The sequence below is a fragment of the Apodemus sylvaticus genome, chromosome 1 (assembly GCF_947179515.1).
Source record: "Apodemus sylvaticus chromosome 1, mApoSyl1.1, whole genome shotgun sequence".
NCBI lineage: Eukaryota > Metazoa > Chordata > Mammalia > Rodentia > Muridae > Apodemus > Apodemus sylvaticus.
Window position 1 is genome coordinate 126,903,947 of NC_067472.1, and position 15,618 is coordinate 126,919,564.

A 15,618-nucleotide genomic window follows, 5' to 3' on the forward strand; every position below is an offset into this window, starting at 1 on the left:
TGTACCATTCATTGAATGGAAATTCTGATAAGTAACCAAAATGAGCTCTTTTCATCAGAGTGGTGTGTAGGTGTGTTCTCATGCTCCATTGATATAAATGCGAATTAATTATGGGATTCTGGTTTAAGAGGGAAACAAATGAGAATAACATACAAAGGATCTAAAACAAGCAAAATATTGTTACAGAAAAGTTCTAGGTACCATATAAACTTGGGCTTGCCCCCATCTTTTTTAAACAATGTCAGAAGTGTCAGAAAACAAGAAGAACTTTTATAGATTAAATTGTATAATTGTATAATATGCTATATTGAAGGAACTTTCGTATTGTAATCATATGTAAGAACTATATAGTTTGTTTCATATTTTGGAAACTTATCATAAATGAAAGCATTCCAGAGTCCTTTTATTTTAGAATATCCTGTAAACAACCAAACCACCAGAAGATGCTTATACAACAATAAAATTTCTCTTGAATTGAAGATATTTTGTTTAATTTTAAAAAAGGAGCAAGAAAATGTAGAAGGATACTTAGAACTGTTAACTTTCTAAATACATAACACCCTAGATATTTCCAAACATCTTAATTGCCATCAAGAACAACAAAATGATTTTGTCATGCTTTTAAATTCATTGTTAGGAATAAAGTGGTCAGAGTCAACAAACCTTGAATGCCCAAGAGTGATACTGGCAGCTAACATACAGCACCAGGCAGTGGGCTTGGTCTTTTTTTTGTTTTAAGTGTGTTGTCAGGCCTCAAACTTGTTTTCTAATCCTAAAACTGACATTTTTCATTTAATTCCTTTTTTTTAATATTTTTATTTTCTATATTCTTTGTTTACATTCCAAATGATTTCCCCTTTCCCGGATCCCCCCTCCCCATATGTCCCATAAACCTTCTTCTCTCCATCCCTTCTCCAATCACCTCCCTCCTTTTTCTCTGTCCTTATATTCCCTTCCCATGCTAGATCAATCCTTTCCAGGATCAGGACCCTCTCCATACTTCTTCATGGGAGTCATTTGTTATGCGATTTGTGCCTTGGGTATTCAGGGCTTCTGGGCTAATTAATATCCACTTATCAGAGATTGCATTCCATGTGTATTCTTTTGTGATTGGGTTACCTCAGTTAGGATGACATTTTCCAGATCAAACCATTTGCCTAAAAATTTTGTGAATTCATTGTTTCTAATTGCTGAGTAGTATTCCATTGTGTAAATATACCACATTTTCTGTATCCATTCCTCCTTTGAGGGGCATCTGGGTTCTTTCCAGCTTCTGGCTATTATAAATAAGGCTGCTATGAACATAATGGAGCATGTGTCTTCATTGCATGTCGGGGAATCCTTTGGGTATATGCCCAGGAGAGGTATAGCAGGGTCCTCTGGAAGTCTCATGTCCAGTTTTCTGAGGAACCTCCAGACTGATTTCCACAGTGGTTGTACCATCTTACAGCCCCACCAGCAGTGGAGGAGTGTTCCTCTTTCTCCACATCCTTGCCAACACCTGCTGTCTCCTGAGTTTTTGACCTTAGAATGCTAACTGTAAGGTGTAAGGTGAAATCTCAGGGTTGTTTTGATCTGCATTTCCCTAATGACTAATGATGTTGATAAGGCACTTCTTAAGGGGCCTCTCGGCCATCCAAATTTCTTCAGGTGAAAATTCTTTGTTAAGATCTGTACCCCATTTTTTAATAGGGTTATTTGGTTCCCTGGGGTCTAACTTCTTGAGTTCTTTGTATATATTGGATATTAGCCCTCTATCAGATGTGGGGTTGGTGAATATCCTTTCCCAATTTGATGGTTGCTGTTTGTCCTTTTAACAGTGTCCTTTGCCTTACAGAAACTTTGTAATTTTATGAGGTCCCATTTGTCAATTCTTGATCTTAAAGCATAAGCTATTGGTGATCTGTTCAGGAACTTTTCCCCTGTGCCCATGTCCTCAAGGGTCTTCCCCAGTTTCTTTTCTATTAGTTTCAGTGTGTCTGGTTTTACATGGAGGTCCTTGATCCACTTGGAGTGAAGTTTAGTACATGGAGATAAGAATGGATCAATTCGCATTCTTCTGCATGCTGACCTCCAATTTAATTCTTATAGCTGTGCTTTTGATTAGTTTTCATTTTATCATTGCACTCTTGGAGCTCAACTTCAGAATCTTTCAACTTTGCTCTTGGTCAAACACTTGCTCTTCTTCATTTAACAACATGCTCTCTTTCTCCTCTTGTGTCAAAGTGCCCTTAGTTATGGCCTTTTCTTGTTACCAACTGCAAAATAAGACACACCTGCAGATTTTACACTTCATTCATTCTCATGGTGTACATTGTTTTGGCATATTCTATCGACATGTATCTTCTTACCAGTATATTTCTTGTTACGGTAAAATCAGTGTTCATTATTTTCAGCTGCAGTGATACCCAAGAATGCTATCTCCCTGGGATCCTTTACTGTTAATTTCAGTGATAGGATTGCTACTCGCTACTGTAGGAGCCAGAGCCTGACTATCTTTTCAACATCTTCTCATCATAGGTTCCAAAAATACTTTGTAATTTTTATATTTTATTAGAGAAAATATTTTGAAGCATAAGTATTTATTAAAATAGTGAGCATTACACAATTATAATAGCTACTTTTCTATGCAAAGATTGTAATGAAAACATCAGCATTTTGGTTGTGCTACAAGCATAATTAATACATTCACAAACATTCTGAATATAATCTTAGCCTTTTTCTGACTATAATGTTTTTCTCTATCATTCCCTTTTCTTCTTTTTGAATCAGAATTTTTAACTATATTTCCTTTTCTTTTGCGTGGGCTCCTACTCAGAATCTCCAGTGTCATAAACTGTCAACAACCAGCTAGTCAAATAACTCTCAGCAGACTATTATGATTTACCATTGGTGGCCTTCATTCTTTTTTAGCACCATTCTGATTTTTTTCATTTTCCTTGCCAATAGTTACTTCCATGTGCACTCTATTGCATCCTGAATTACCTCAACATATGATTTTTGGTTATATGAACATTCTTTAGCTTTGGGAGACTATTATCTTTCACATAAGATTTTGGACAGTTTTTGGCTATTTTTTTATTGACTTGAGCAGCCAGTTCTACAAACAGATTACTATTATTTTCAGTGATTTGGGAACTAGAGTGCTTTTTTTTTGCCTCCTCAATAACAAAACCATAAAAGGCAAGAGATAAGATGGAAAATAGACCGTTTGTGATTGAGAGGAACTTCACCAGGCACAGTGATCATTTGACTGTAACAATCACCCTTTCTAGTTCTAGCTTTTTTAATTTTCTGGAACTGTGAATCCTTATACAAAGTAACTGTTTGCTTTTCACAGAAAACCAACCAACCAGGATTATACATCATTTTTTTTTTTGGTATAGCCTAGTTTCCATGGTCTACAAGATTCCATATGCTTTTCCTAGTGATTTAGGTGTGTAATGATTTCAATCATAAGGACAAGTTGTGATTTCATCCTCAGCCTGCACCTTGTCCCTGGAGTCCAGCTGATCCCAGCTCCATTCTAAGCATGCTATCACGTCCTTCAGCATCTGGCAGCAGCACTATATGAACTTTCTCTGAGAGAAAATACTTTAACTTTATGTTCCTTAATTTATTTTATCATCCAATTTTAAGTGGTTTATGTTCCTACTGTATAAGCATGCTTGCTTTGACAATAAGTGAAGTGATACTGTTTGATATAAATGTTTCATAAACTTAGGATCTACTGGTTTAGAGTCCATGTCCTAATAGAGCAATAGACTATAAATAATGTTGTACTCTACTCACTCAAAATTCTGCTTTAAGCAGTCCTCAGATGTACTATCCATGTAGTCCATAACAGATTGCCAGCAGTTATTACCCACTGTGTCCCTAACAGTTAAGGAGTCAACTACTACAAGAAGCCAACAGAAAAGCACTCTTTTATGCAAACCTTGGATGTTCTACCTGAGGAGGTCTTTTAATTCTGTAGGTAGGACTCCAGAGAAGTCCTGATGACTTGAGTAATATCAACTTCAGATTCACTTACTGCCCTAAGTATTAATCAAAACCTCTCCTCACGGATTTTCCGGTATACTTTGGCATCCACGTAGCCTTCAGAGTTTTTCTATGGTACTTGTAAAACACTGATACTATTGCATTGATTGGTGACTCCCTCCTCACTTGCAACCAGTCCCAAGGCTATGTTGGTATATAGATTTAAAACTAAACATGGTTTAGATGAGTGGTGACTTAGGGAAAGCCTGTTGGTACTTTCAGCTCAGAGGTGAGACCTGAAAAGGTCATGGATACTCAGATGGTATATTTACAGAATATGTGGCATATCTGGTAAGGTTCCTCCTGATGTGGAAGGGATTCAAAATTGTGGGGAGACAAGATGTTTTCTCTGCCCTAAGATTAGAATAGCTGAAGAAATCCACAATAAAGTAAAAACCACAAAGGACTATGAACTTGTTATCAACCAGAATGGCAATGTGAGCTAATTGGGAATCCCAAAGTGGTTTTTCACATCAAACATGTGGAGAATACCCACACAGGCAATGAATACAGCCTTCTAAAAAAGCTATATCTGTAGAAATCAAGCCTTCTAAGGAAGATTTACGAAATAAAATTCAGTGTGGAGCAAACTATGAGTCTAGCTTTTAAAAGAATGTCTACATGAATGATGGCTCCAAGGGTGTGACCCTTGACATCATGGATTTGAGTTTTAGGGGTCAATATATTGGCCATTTGGGGTAGGTGGCAACTTAAAAAAGGTTTAGCTCATATTGAAAAGGTGGAGCTGGGCAGTGGTGGTTCATGCCTTTAATCCTAGAAACTTGTAGGCGGAGGCAAGTGGCCTCTGGTCTACAGAGATTCCAGTACTGCTAAGGCTATTCAGAGAAAACCTATCTCAAGGGAAAGAGAGAGGTGGAATTTGTTGGCATCAGGGCGCAAGTTGATGAATTGTGGATCAAGAATGAAAAAAATCCAAGGGCTGAAAAGATGGCTTACTGGGTAACATGCTTGCTATGCAAGTCTGACAACCTTAGTTCATTTGAATCCACAAAACCCACATAAATATCAATCTTGGCTGGAGAGATGGCTTAGTGGTTAAGAGCACTGACTGCTCTTCTAAAGGTCCTGAGTTCAAATCTCAGCAACCACATGGTGGCTCACAGCCACCTGTAATGAAATCTGATGCCCTCTTCTGGTATGTCTGAAGACAGCTATAGTGTACTTACATATAATAATAAATTATTCTAGAAAGAAAAGAAGGGAGGAAGGAAAGAGGGAAGGAAGGAAAGAGGGAAGGAGGGAAAGAAAAGAAGTGTTGTCTAGGAGCTTGACTACCATGAAGAAAGTGTGAAAGTAAGGATAGGGTGAGATATTGGCAAGTGAGCCTGGGATGGAAGTGGAAAGCAAATCCAGTTTAACCCCACTGAGCACCCCACCACTGCAAATCAAGTTTAGAATGGAGTTAATATTCACAAGTTGTGATTAGCAGACCAGAAACACTAACACCTGAGATTTTGTTATAAATGCAAATTGTAGGACCATCTCTGTGACATACATCTGTAGCCCCAGAACTTGAGGAACTAAATTGGGAGGAGCATCATTGTGAGCCCCACGCTAGCCTAGGTTGACACAGTTGGATCCAGTTTGAAATGATCCAAAAAAGTAGTCAGAAATACAACTGTAAAACTTTTAAAATATTTTATTCCTTGAGAAATTTTACACAATGTATTTTGGTCATACCCTTTCACTCCTTCCAGATCCATCCTCCTTCCCCAACCTACCCAACCACTTACTTTTAGAGCCCATCTAGTAACTATTTCTGCTGCCCATATGCTGCTGCATGTGTGCACTTTACTGGTGTGTATTCACCCTAATACACTTAAAGAAAATTAACACTCCCATCTCCTAGCAGCTATCAATTGTCAATAGTTCCTCTGCTAGACGTGGGATTTCATGTCCACTTTACCTGTCCATACTGGGATTTTGTCTGCCCTTAGCTTGTGTACATCTTGTATGTGCTATCTCAACTGCTGTGAATTCTTAGGGCCAACTCCCCTGCTGTATCCAGAAAAATTATAGTTATTCACACTACCTTTTACTCTTAAAATCTCTGTCTCTCTTCCACGAGGATCTGTGAGTGATGGGAAGAAGAGTACATGGTACAGATGTCTTGTTTAAGACTGAGCATTCTTCAGTCTCTTCTCTTTATACACTGTTAACTGTCTTCATGTTAATCACCATATACTGTACAGAAAAGCTTCTCTGATGAAGGCTGACAGATGCGATGGGTAAAATGACAAATCATTAGAGTATAATGCTGTGTCCACTTAGCAGAATGATAGTAGTTTCTTCCCTATGGTCTGTGACCTGTCAAACCATAGGTTCTTGGACTCTACAACAGTGTTGAGTATGGGCTTCAACTTGTCGGGTGGAACTTCAATCAGAAAGTGATTGATTACTTACATGACATTTGTAACACTGATGCACTAGTGAGCTTGGCTTGTCAGGCTGCTCATTGTTGTAGCTCACATGATTTATATCTTTTTAATTCTGTAAGATTGGTGATTGCTTTTTAACTCTGGTAACATGCATAGACACTTCCAGCACTATGAAAGCTAGCCAGTAGAGATGAAGGTAAGTACCTGCTTGATTTCTCTGTACTCTATGACTCAAGGATGTGGTGTTTCACTGTCAAGTTCTGAAGGATAATTGCTAATGCTAAGAGCATTAGCAAGAGCCTATATGCAATGTTTAAGGGTCTGTAGAACCTTACTGGCCAACAGCTCCAAAAGAGGTAACCCATTTCTGGTGTTAGAGTTTTGTTATTTTCCGGTATATAGTAGGACCATTGACTTTCAAGAATGTTAAGAAAAAGTCATTGATTACAACAGTCTCAATTGACTGTGAAATCATTTGTTTGAAAAAACATAATGAGGACAAATGACCCAGTGTCCTATCTTTGTTATTCTGAGTTCTGAAATTTGTGAATGAAGTAGAGATTTATTAAAAAGAACACAAGTATGGTTGCTGTACTACCTAGAAAGAACAAGGGAGGACAGATTTTTATTTTTTCTTGTTGCAGTATTTGTAATAATGAAAAATACAATGATCCATTTAACACCCTCCTAGCCACACACATTAGCTACAGTGGCATATTTCCTTACCAACATTGTTCACCAATATACAGAATTCTTATAGTTGTGGTATAGATTCTATTTAGTAATCAGGGTACAACATTTTTTTCAGCCTGGCCTCTCTTCCATTTGTTTTAGTACCTACCTGCCTCTCTCCTTTAACTGGGAAAATAGAGACCTTTGTAACATTCAGCTTTAATGATGTCAAAAAGGAGGGCCTAAGGTCTTAAGGCATTATTTTCTCTTACTTGCCAGATACCTAAGAGTGTTACTTGTAGAGGACTCAGCAGTTTAGCAGAGGAACACTATCAGAGATAGACAGGCTCTTACTGTTGAGGCTAGAAAAGATCGGAGTTGTTAATGTAACACTAGGACCCCCTAGAATCAGTCTGTCCATGGTTTGTACCTGTGAAAGGATGTTCTATTTTAGAAAAATCTTTCTATATTTTTTGTTACTATAACTTAAAGATCTGAGTAATTTTTATTGTCAAGAATAGAAATTGGGGCTGAAGAGATAGGTGAGCAGTTAAGAACGTTGGATGTTCTTCCAGAGGACCCAAGTTCAATTCCCAGCACCCACATGGCATCTCACAACCATCTATAACTCCAGTCCCAGGGGATCTGATCCACTAATCTGATTTCTGCAAGCATAGCAAGCATGTGACATACAGGCGTGCATATCTAGAACACATAAAAAATGTGAAAAAATTAACAATAGAGGTTGAGCTGTTGAGATGACTCAACAGGTAAAAATGTTTGCTGCCAAGTGCTGTTCTGAGTTTGATCCCTAAGACCCACATGCTGAAATAAGAGAATCACCAAGGCTATCCTATGACCACATGCATGCAAGCATCCCTGCACCCTCAACACAAATAAATGTGAAATTTGTTTTTAAAAAAAGTTTATTTGGCTTGCAGTTTTGAAGAGGAGAAATCTGAGGTTGGTGCTAACATCAGTCAGTACCTGATATAGACATTTCTACTGTGCTGTAGGGTAACAGAGGGTGCCAAGCATGCATTAGCTCCAGTATCATTCTTATCTAGTTCATCTAGGGAGCCCATTGACATCTCCTAGCTCTAAGCACCTCTCAAAGGCCCATTATCTTCAAGATAGGAATTTGGGATTTATATTTCTTTTTTTTTTTATTCGATATATTTTTTTATTTACATTTCAAATGATTTCCCCTTTTCTGGCCCCCCACTCCCCGAAAGTCCCGTAAGCCCCCTTCTCTCCCCCTGTCCTCCCACCCACCCCTTCCCACTTCCCCGTTCTGGTTTTGCCGAATACTGCTTCACTGAGTCTTTCCAGAACAAGGGGCCACTCTTCCTTTCTTCTTGTCCCTCATTTGATGTGTAGATTATGTTTTGGGTATTCCAGTTTTCTAGGTTAATATCCACTTATTAGTGAGTGAATACCAGGATTCACCTTTTGAGTCAGGGTTACCTCACTTAGTATGATGTTCTCTAGCTCCATGCATTTGCCTAAGAATTTCATGAATTCATTGTTTCTAATGGCTGAATAGTACTCCATTGTGTATATATACCACATTTTTTGCATCCGCTCTTCTGTTGAGGGATACCTGGGTTCTTTCCAGCATCGGCAATTATAAATAGGGCTGCTATGAACATAGTAGAGCATGTATCCTTATTACATGGTGGGGAATCCTCTGGGTATATGCCCAGGAGTGGTATAGCAGGATCTTCTGGAAGTGAGGTGCCCAGTTTTCGGAGGAACCGCCAGACTGATTTCCAGAGTGGTTGTACCAATTTGCAACCCCACCAGCAGTGGAGGAGTGTTCCTCTTTCTCCACACCCTCTCCAACACCTGCTGTCTCCCGAATTTTTAATCTTAGCCATTCTGACTGGTGTAAGATGAAATCTCAGGGTTGTTTTGATTTGCATTTCCCTAATGACTAATGAAGTTGAGCATTTTTTAAGATGCTTCTCCACCATCCGAAGTTCTTCAGGTGAGAATTCTTTAACTCTGTACCCCATTTTTTTTAATAGGGTTGTTCGGTTTTCTGGAGTCTAACTTCTTGAGTTCTTTATATATATTGGATATTAGCCCTCTATCTGATGTAGGATTGGGGAAGATCTTTTCCCAATTTGTTGGTTGCTGATTTGTCCTCTTGATGGTGTCCTTTGCTTTACAGAAACTTTGTAATTTTATGAGGTCCCATTTGTCAATTCTTGATCTTAGAGCATACGCTATTGGTGTTCTGTTCAGAAACTTTCTCCCTGTACCAATGTCCTCAAGGGTCTTCCCCAGTTTCTTTTCTATTAGCTTCAGAGTGTCTGGCTTTATGTGGAGGTCCTTGATCCATTTCGATTTGAGCTTAGTACAAGGAGACAAGGATGGATCAATTCGAATTCTTCTGCATGCTGACCTCCAGTTGAACCAGCACCATTTGTTGAAAAGGCTATCTTTTTTCCATTGGATGTTTTCAGCCTCTTTGTCGAGGATCAAGTGGACATAGGTGTGTGGGTTCATTTCTGGATCTTCAATCCTGTTCCATTGATCCTCCTGCCTGTCACTGTACCAATACCATGCAGTTTTTAACACTATTGCTCTGTAGTATTGCTTGAGGTCAGGGATACTGATTCCCCCAGACTTTCTTTTGTTGCTGAGAATAGTTTTAGCTATCCTGGGTTTTTTGTTTTTCCAGATGAATTTGATAATTGCTCTTTCTAACTCTGTGAAGAATTGAGTTGGGATTTTGATGGGTATTGCATTGAATCTGTATATTGCTTTTGGCAAAATGGCCATTTTAACTATATTGATCCTGCCGATCCATGAGCATGGGAGGTTTTCCCATTTTTTGAGGTCTTCTTCCATTTCCTTCTTCAGAGTTTTGAAGTTCTTGTCATACAGATCTTTCACATGTTTGGTAAGAGTCACCCCAAGATACTTTATACTGTTTGTGGCTATTGTGAAGGGGGTCATTTCCCTAATTTCTTTCTCAGCCTGCTTATCCTTTGAGTATAGGAAGGCCACTGATTTGCTTGAGTTGATTTTATAGCCTGCCACTTTGCTGAAGTTGTTTATCAGCTGTAGGAGTTCTCTAGTGGAGTTTTTTGGGTCACTTAGGTAGACTATCATGTCATCTGCAAATAATGATAGTTTGACTTCTTCCTTTCCAATTTGTATCCCTTTGACCTCCTTATGTTGTCGAATTGCCCGAGCTAGTACCTCAAGTACAATATTGAAAAGATAAGGAAAAAGGGGGCAGCCCTGTCTAGTCCCTGATTTTAGTGGGATTGCTTCAAGTTTTTCTCCATTTAGTTTGATGCTGGCTACCGGTTTGCTGTATATTGCTTTTACTATGTTTAGGTGTGGGCCTTGAATTCCTGTTCTTTCCAAGACTTTAAGCATGAAAGGCTGCTGAATTTTGTCAAATGCTTTTTCAGCATCCAATGAAATGACCATGTGGTTTTTTTCTTTGAGTTTGTTTATGTAGTGGATTGCATTGATGGATTTCCGTATATTGAACCAACCCTGCATTCCCGGGATAAAGCCTACTTGATCATGGTGGATGATCGTTTTGATGTGTTCTTGGATTCGGTTGGCAAGAATTTTATTGAGTATTTTTGCATCGATGTTCATAAGGGAAATTGGCCTGAAGTTCTCTTTCTTTGTTGGATCTTTGTGTGGTTTTGGTATCAGCATAATTGTGGCTTCGTAGAAGGAATTGGGTAGTGTTCCTTCTGTTTCTATTTTGTGGAATAGTTTGAAGAGTATTGGTGTTAACTCATCTTTGAAAGTCTGATAGAATTCTGCACTGAAACCATCTGGTCCTGTGCTTTTTTTGGTTGGAAGACTTTCTATGACTCCTTCTATTTCTTTAGGCATTATGGGACTGTTTAGATGGTCTAGTTGGTCCTGATTTAATTTTGGTATTTGGTATCTGTCAAGGAAATTGTCCATTTCCTCCAGATTCTCCAGTTGTGTTGAGTACAGGCTCTTGTAGTAGGATCTGATGATTTCTTGGATTTCCTCAGTTTCCGTTGTTATATCTCCCTTTTCATTTCTAAGTTTGTTAATTTGGATACTTTCTCTGTGCCCTTTGGTCAGTCTGGCTAAGGGTTTATCTATCTTGTTGATTTTTCTCAAAGAACCAGCTCCTGGTTTTGTTGATTCTTTGTATGGTTCTCTTTGTTTCTACTTGATTGATTTCAGCCCTGAGTTTGATGATTTCCTGCCTTCTACTCCTCCTGGGTGAAATAGCTTCTTTTTGTTCCAGGGCTTTCAGGTGTGTCATTAAGCTGGTAATGTATGCTCTCTCCATTTTCTTTTTGGAGGCACTCAGGGCTATGAGTTTTCCTCTTAGCACTGATTTCATTGTGTCCCATAGATTTTGGTTTGTTGTGTCTTCATTTTCATTGTGTTCTAAAAAGTCTTTAATTTCTTTATTTCTTCCTTGACCAAGGTATCATTGAGTAGAATATTGTTCAATTTCCACGTGTATGTGTGTTTTCTGTTGTTTTTGTTGCTATTGAAGACCACTTTTACTCCATAGTGTTCTGATAGGAGGCATGGGATTAATTCGATCTTCTTATATTTGTTGAGGTCTGTCTTGTGACCAATTATATGGTCGATTTTGGAGAAGGTACCATGAGGTGCTGAGAAAAAGGTATACTCTTTTGCTTTAGGATAGAATGTTCTATATATATCTGTTAAATCTAATTGGTCCAAAGCTTCAGTTAGTTTCATTGTGTCCCTGTTTAGTTTCTGTTTTCCTGATCGGTCCATTGAGGAAAGTGCAGTGTTGAAGTCACCCACAATTATTGTGTTAGGTGCAATGTGTGCTTTGAGCTTTAATAAAGTTTCTTTTACGAAAGAGGGTGCCCTTGCATTTGGAGCATAGATGTTCAGGATTGAGAGTTCTTCTTGTTGTATTTTTCCTTTGACCAGCAAGAAGTGTCCCTCAGAGTCTCTTTTGATGACTTTGGGTTGAAAGTCAGTTTTATCTGATATTAAAATGGCTACTCCAGCTTGTTTCCTGAGACCATTTGCTTGTAAAATTGTCTTCCAGCCTTTTACACTAAGGTAGTGTTTGTCTTTGACCCTTAGGTGTGTTTCCTGTAAGCAGCAAAATGTAGGGTCCTGTTTACGTATCCAGTCAGTTAGTCTATGTCTTTTTATTGGGGCATTGAGTCCATTGATGTTAAGAGATATTAAGGAATAGTGATTGTTACTTCCTGTCATTTTTGATGTTATTTTTTAAATTTGATTGGTTAACTTCTTTTGGGTTTGATGAAAGGTTACTATCTTGCTTTTTCCAGGGTGAAGTTTCCCTCCTTGTATTGGTGTTTTCCTCCTATTATCCTTTGTAGGGCTGGGTTTGTGGATAGATATTGGGTAAACGTGGTTTTGTCATGGAATATTTTAGTTTCTCCATCTACGGTGATTGAGAGTTTTGCTGGATATAGTAGTTTTGGCTGGCATTTGTGTTCTCTTAGAGTCTGCATGAGATCTGCCCAGGATCTTCTAGCCTTCATAGTCTCAGGTGAAAAGTCTGCTGTGATTCTGATAGGTCTTCCTTTATATGTTACTTGGCCTTTTTCTCTTACTGCCTTTAATATTCTTTCTTTGTTTAGTACATTTGGTGTTTTGATTATTATGTGACAGGAAGTATTTCTGTTCTGGTCCAGTCTGTTTGGAGTTCTGTAGGCTTCTTGTATATTCATGGACATCTCTCTCTTTAGGGAAGTTTTCTTCCATAATTTTATTGAAGATATTTGCTGGCCCTTTAAGTTGTAAATCTTCACTCTCATCTATGCCTTAGGTTTGGTCTTCTCATTGTGTCCTGGATTTCCTGGATATTTTGGGTTACAAGCTTTTTGCATTTTGCATTTTCCATTTTCTTTAACTGTTGAGTCCATGGTTTCTATGGTATCTTCAGCATCTGAGATTCTTTCTTCTATCTCTTGTATTCTGTTGTTGATATTTGCATCTATGGCCCCTGATTTCTTCCCAAGGCTTTCTATTTCCAAAGTTGTCTCCCTTTGAGTTTTCTTAGTTGTTTCTACTTCTGATTTTAGATCCTGGATGGTTTTGCTTAGCTCCTTCACTTGCTTGTTTGTGCTTTCCTGTAATTCTTTAAGAGATTGTTGTGTTTCCTCTTTCATGACCTCAGCCTGTTGACCAAAGTTCTCCTGTATTTCTTTAAGTGTTTTTTGCGTTTCCTCATTATTGGCTTTTGTATTCATCTGGATTTCTTTCAATGATTTTTGTGTTTCCCTTGCAAGGGCTTCTAACTTTTGATCCATTTTCTCCTGAATTTCTTTAAGTATGTCCTTCATGTGTTCCTGTACCAGGATCATGACCAGTGATTTTAAATCCAAATCTTGTTTTACTGGTGTGATGGGGTATCCAGGACTTGCTGGTAAAGGAGAATTGGGTTCAGATATTGCCATATTGCCTTGATTTCTGTTAGTGACGTTCCTGCGTTTGCCTTTTGCCATCTAGTTCTCACTGGTGTTAGTTGGTCTTGTCAATGCTGGACTCACCAGTGCAAGCTGCCCCTTCCCAGGTGGCCTCTGGTGTACAGCTTACCTCCTGCACTGCCTGTAGACCGAGTGCTGTGGCCCAGGCTGTTCAGATCCCAAAGCAGGCACCTGAAGGCTCTTGCTGGGGCCCGCTGGATTCACCGGAGCACACCGACTTCTCCCTGCTGGCCACCCGGAAGCCCCTCTTGCCTCTTGAAAGACCTGGAGATGTGGTGTTGCCGCTCAGGCTGATCTGGATCCGGAAGCGGAGAGGTCTGAGGGCTACCGCCAGAGGCCTCAGGACTGAAGCCTAAGCTCCTTGCCACAGGATCAAGCTGTGCTGTGAGCTCCCAGACTGCCTCTGGGTGCACACCAGGTCTCCCGCACTTCCTGGAGACCGAGTGCTGTGGCCCAGGCTGTTCAGATCCCAAAGCAGGCATCTGAAGGCTCCTGCTGGGGCCCGCTGGATTCACCGGAGCACACCGACTTCTCCCCGCTGGCCGCCCGGAAGCCCCCGGGATTTATATTTCTAACACATGAATTTCTGGGAACACATTGGAACCATAGCCAGACTATATCCAACTTTCAGTTAGTTTATTCCCTGAATTTGTTCAGTCGTTCTGGAATTTGGCAGAAAAACTACAGAAATGTTAACTTTTTAAAAAGTATGTGTATGAGGGAGGGAGGGAGAGAAAGGAGGGGGAGAAACACACACCACATGCACACAGTGTCTAAGGAGGTCAGAAGAGGCATCTGATCCTCTGGGACTGGAGTTGCAGATGGTTGCGAGCCACTATGTAGGAGCTTGGAACTGAATTCAGGTCCTCTGCAAGAGTAGTAGATGTTCTTAACCACTGAGCCATTTTACCAGCCCCTGGATAAGAGGACATTTTTAAAGTGACACAATCTTAAAATAAAAAATTGAGCTGTTGTAAGCTTAATTGGAAGCTTTGCATGAATATAAAACACCTACTGGGAGTTTTGTTTATAAAGATACTTTAGGAGAAAGCATTGGATGTGATTATTCAAAAGATTTCTAGAGTAAAAAAATTCCTTAGGTCTGCTGGGCACCAGTGTTTAGTGTTTTTTCAGTACTTAGGTAATTCTTGATAATAAATAGCTTATGAAGAATATCCTCTGATTAAAAAAAAAGTTCCAAATGCCTGTGTGACTTGAATATAAATTTGAAAGACAGTTGATCTTTTTAAAAAATATTTATTTATTTATTTTAATTTATTTACATTTTAAGTGTTATACCCTTACCTAGTTTCCCTCTCTCCCGGAAACCCCATCCCATCCCCCCTCCCCCTGCTTCTATGAGGGTGTTCCTCCACCCACCCACCCACTCCCACCTCCCCACCCTCAATTCCCCTACACTGGAGCATCTATTGAGCCTTCATAGGACCAAGGACCTCTCCTCCCATTGATACCTGTCAAGGCTGTCCTCTGCTACATATGTAGCTGGAGCCATGTGTACTCTTGGTTGTTAGCTTAGTACCTGGAAACTCTGGGGGATCTGGTTGGTTGATACTGTTCTTCCTATGAGGTTGCAAACCCTTCAGCTTCTTCAGTCCTTTTCTAGCTCCTCCACTGGGGACCCTATGCACAGTCCAATGGCTAGCTATGAGCATCTGCCTCTATTTGTCAGACTCTGGCAGTGCCTCTCAGGAGACAGCTCCTTTCAGCAAGCCTGAAGTGTCAGAGTTTGGTGACTGTATATGAGATGAATCTCCAGGTGGGACAGTCTCTGGATGGCCTTTCCTTCAGTCTCTGCTCTGCACTTTGTCTCCATATTTGTTCCTGTAAGTTTTTGTTCCCCTTAATTGATCTTTTTTATTACAATTAATCTTTGCTCATGAGGCCTTTTGATACTTTATGTGGTAGCCTGTGCTACCTGCTTACCTCTCAGCCTTCCTCTTAGTATGAGATAAAAAGTTGTAGCAGAATGGGTACGTTTCCAGAGGCAAGATCAGGGAGTAGCTGGAAAAAGAGGC

At 39.5% G+C, this 15,618-nt stretch overlaps 1 protein-coding gene and 1 pseudogene across 3 annotated transcripts in view; one reads left to right on the plus strand and one right to left on the minus strand.

The window, feature by feature from the left end:
• Positions 1-15,618, plus strand: part of Cpeb1 (cytoplasmic polyadenylation element binding protein 1) — a 104,653-nt gene that overhangs the window by 53,762 nt on the left and 35,273 nt on the right. The gene's annotated exons all lie outside the window — the stretch shown is intronic.
• On the minus strand, positions 2,982-7,172 carry LOC127684638 (U11/U12 small nuclear ribonucleoprotein 48 kDa protein-like; annotated as a pseudogene).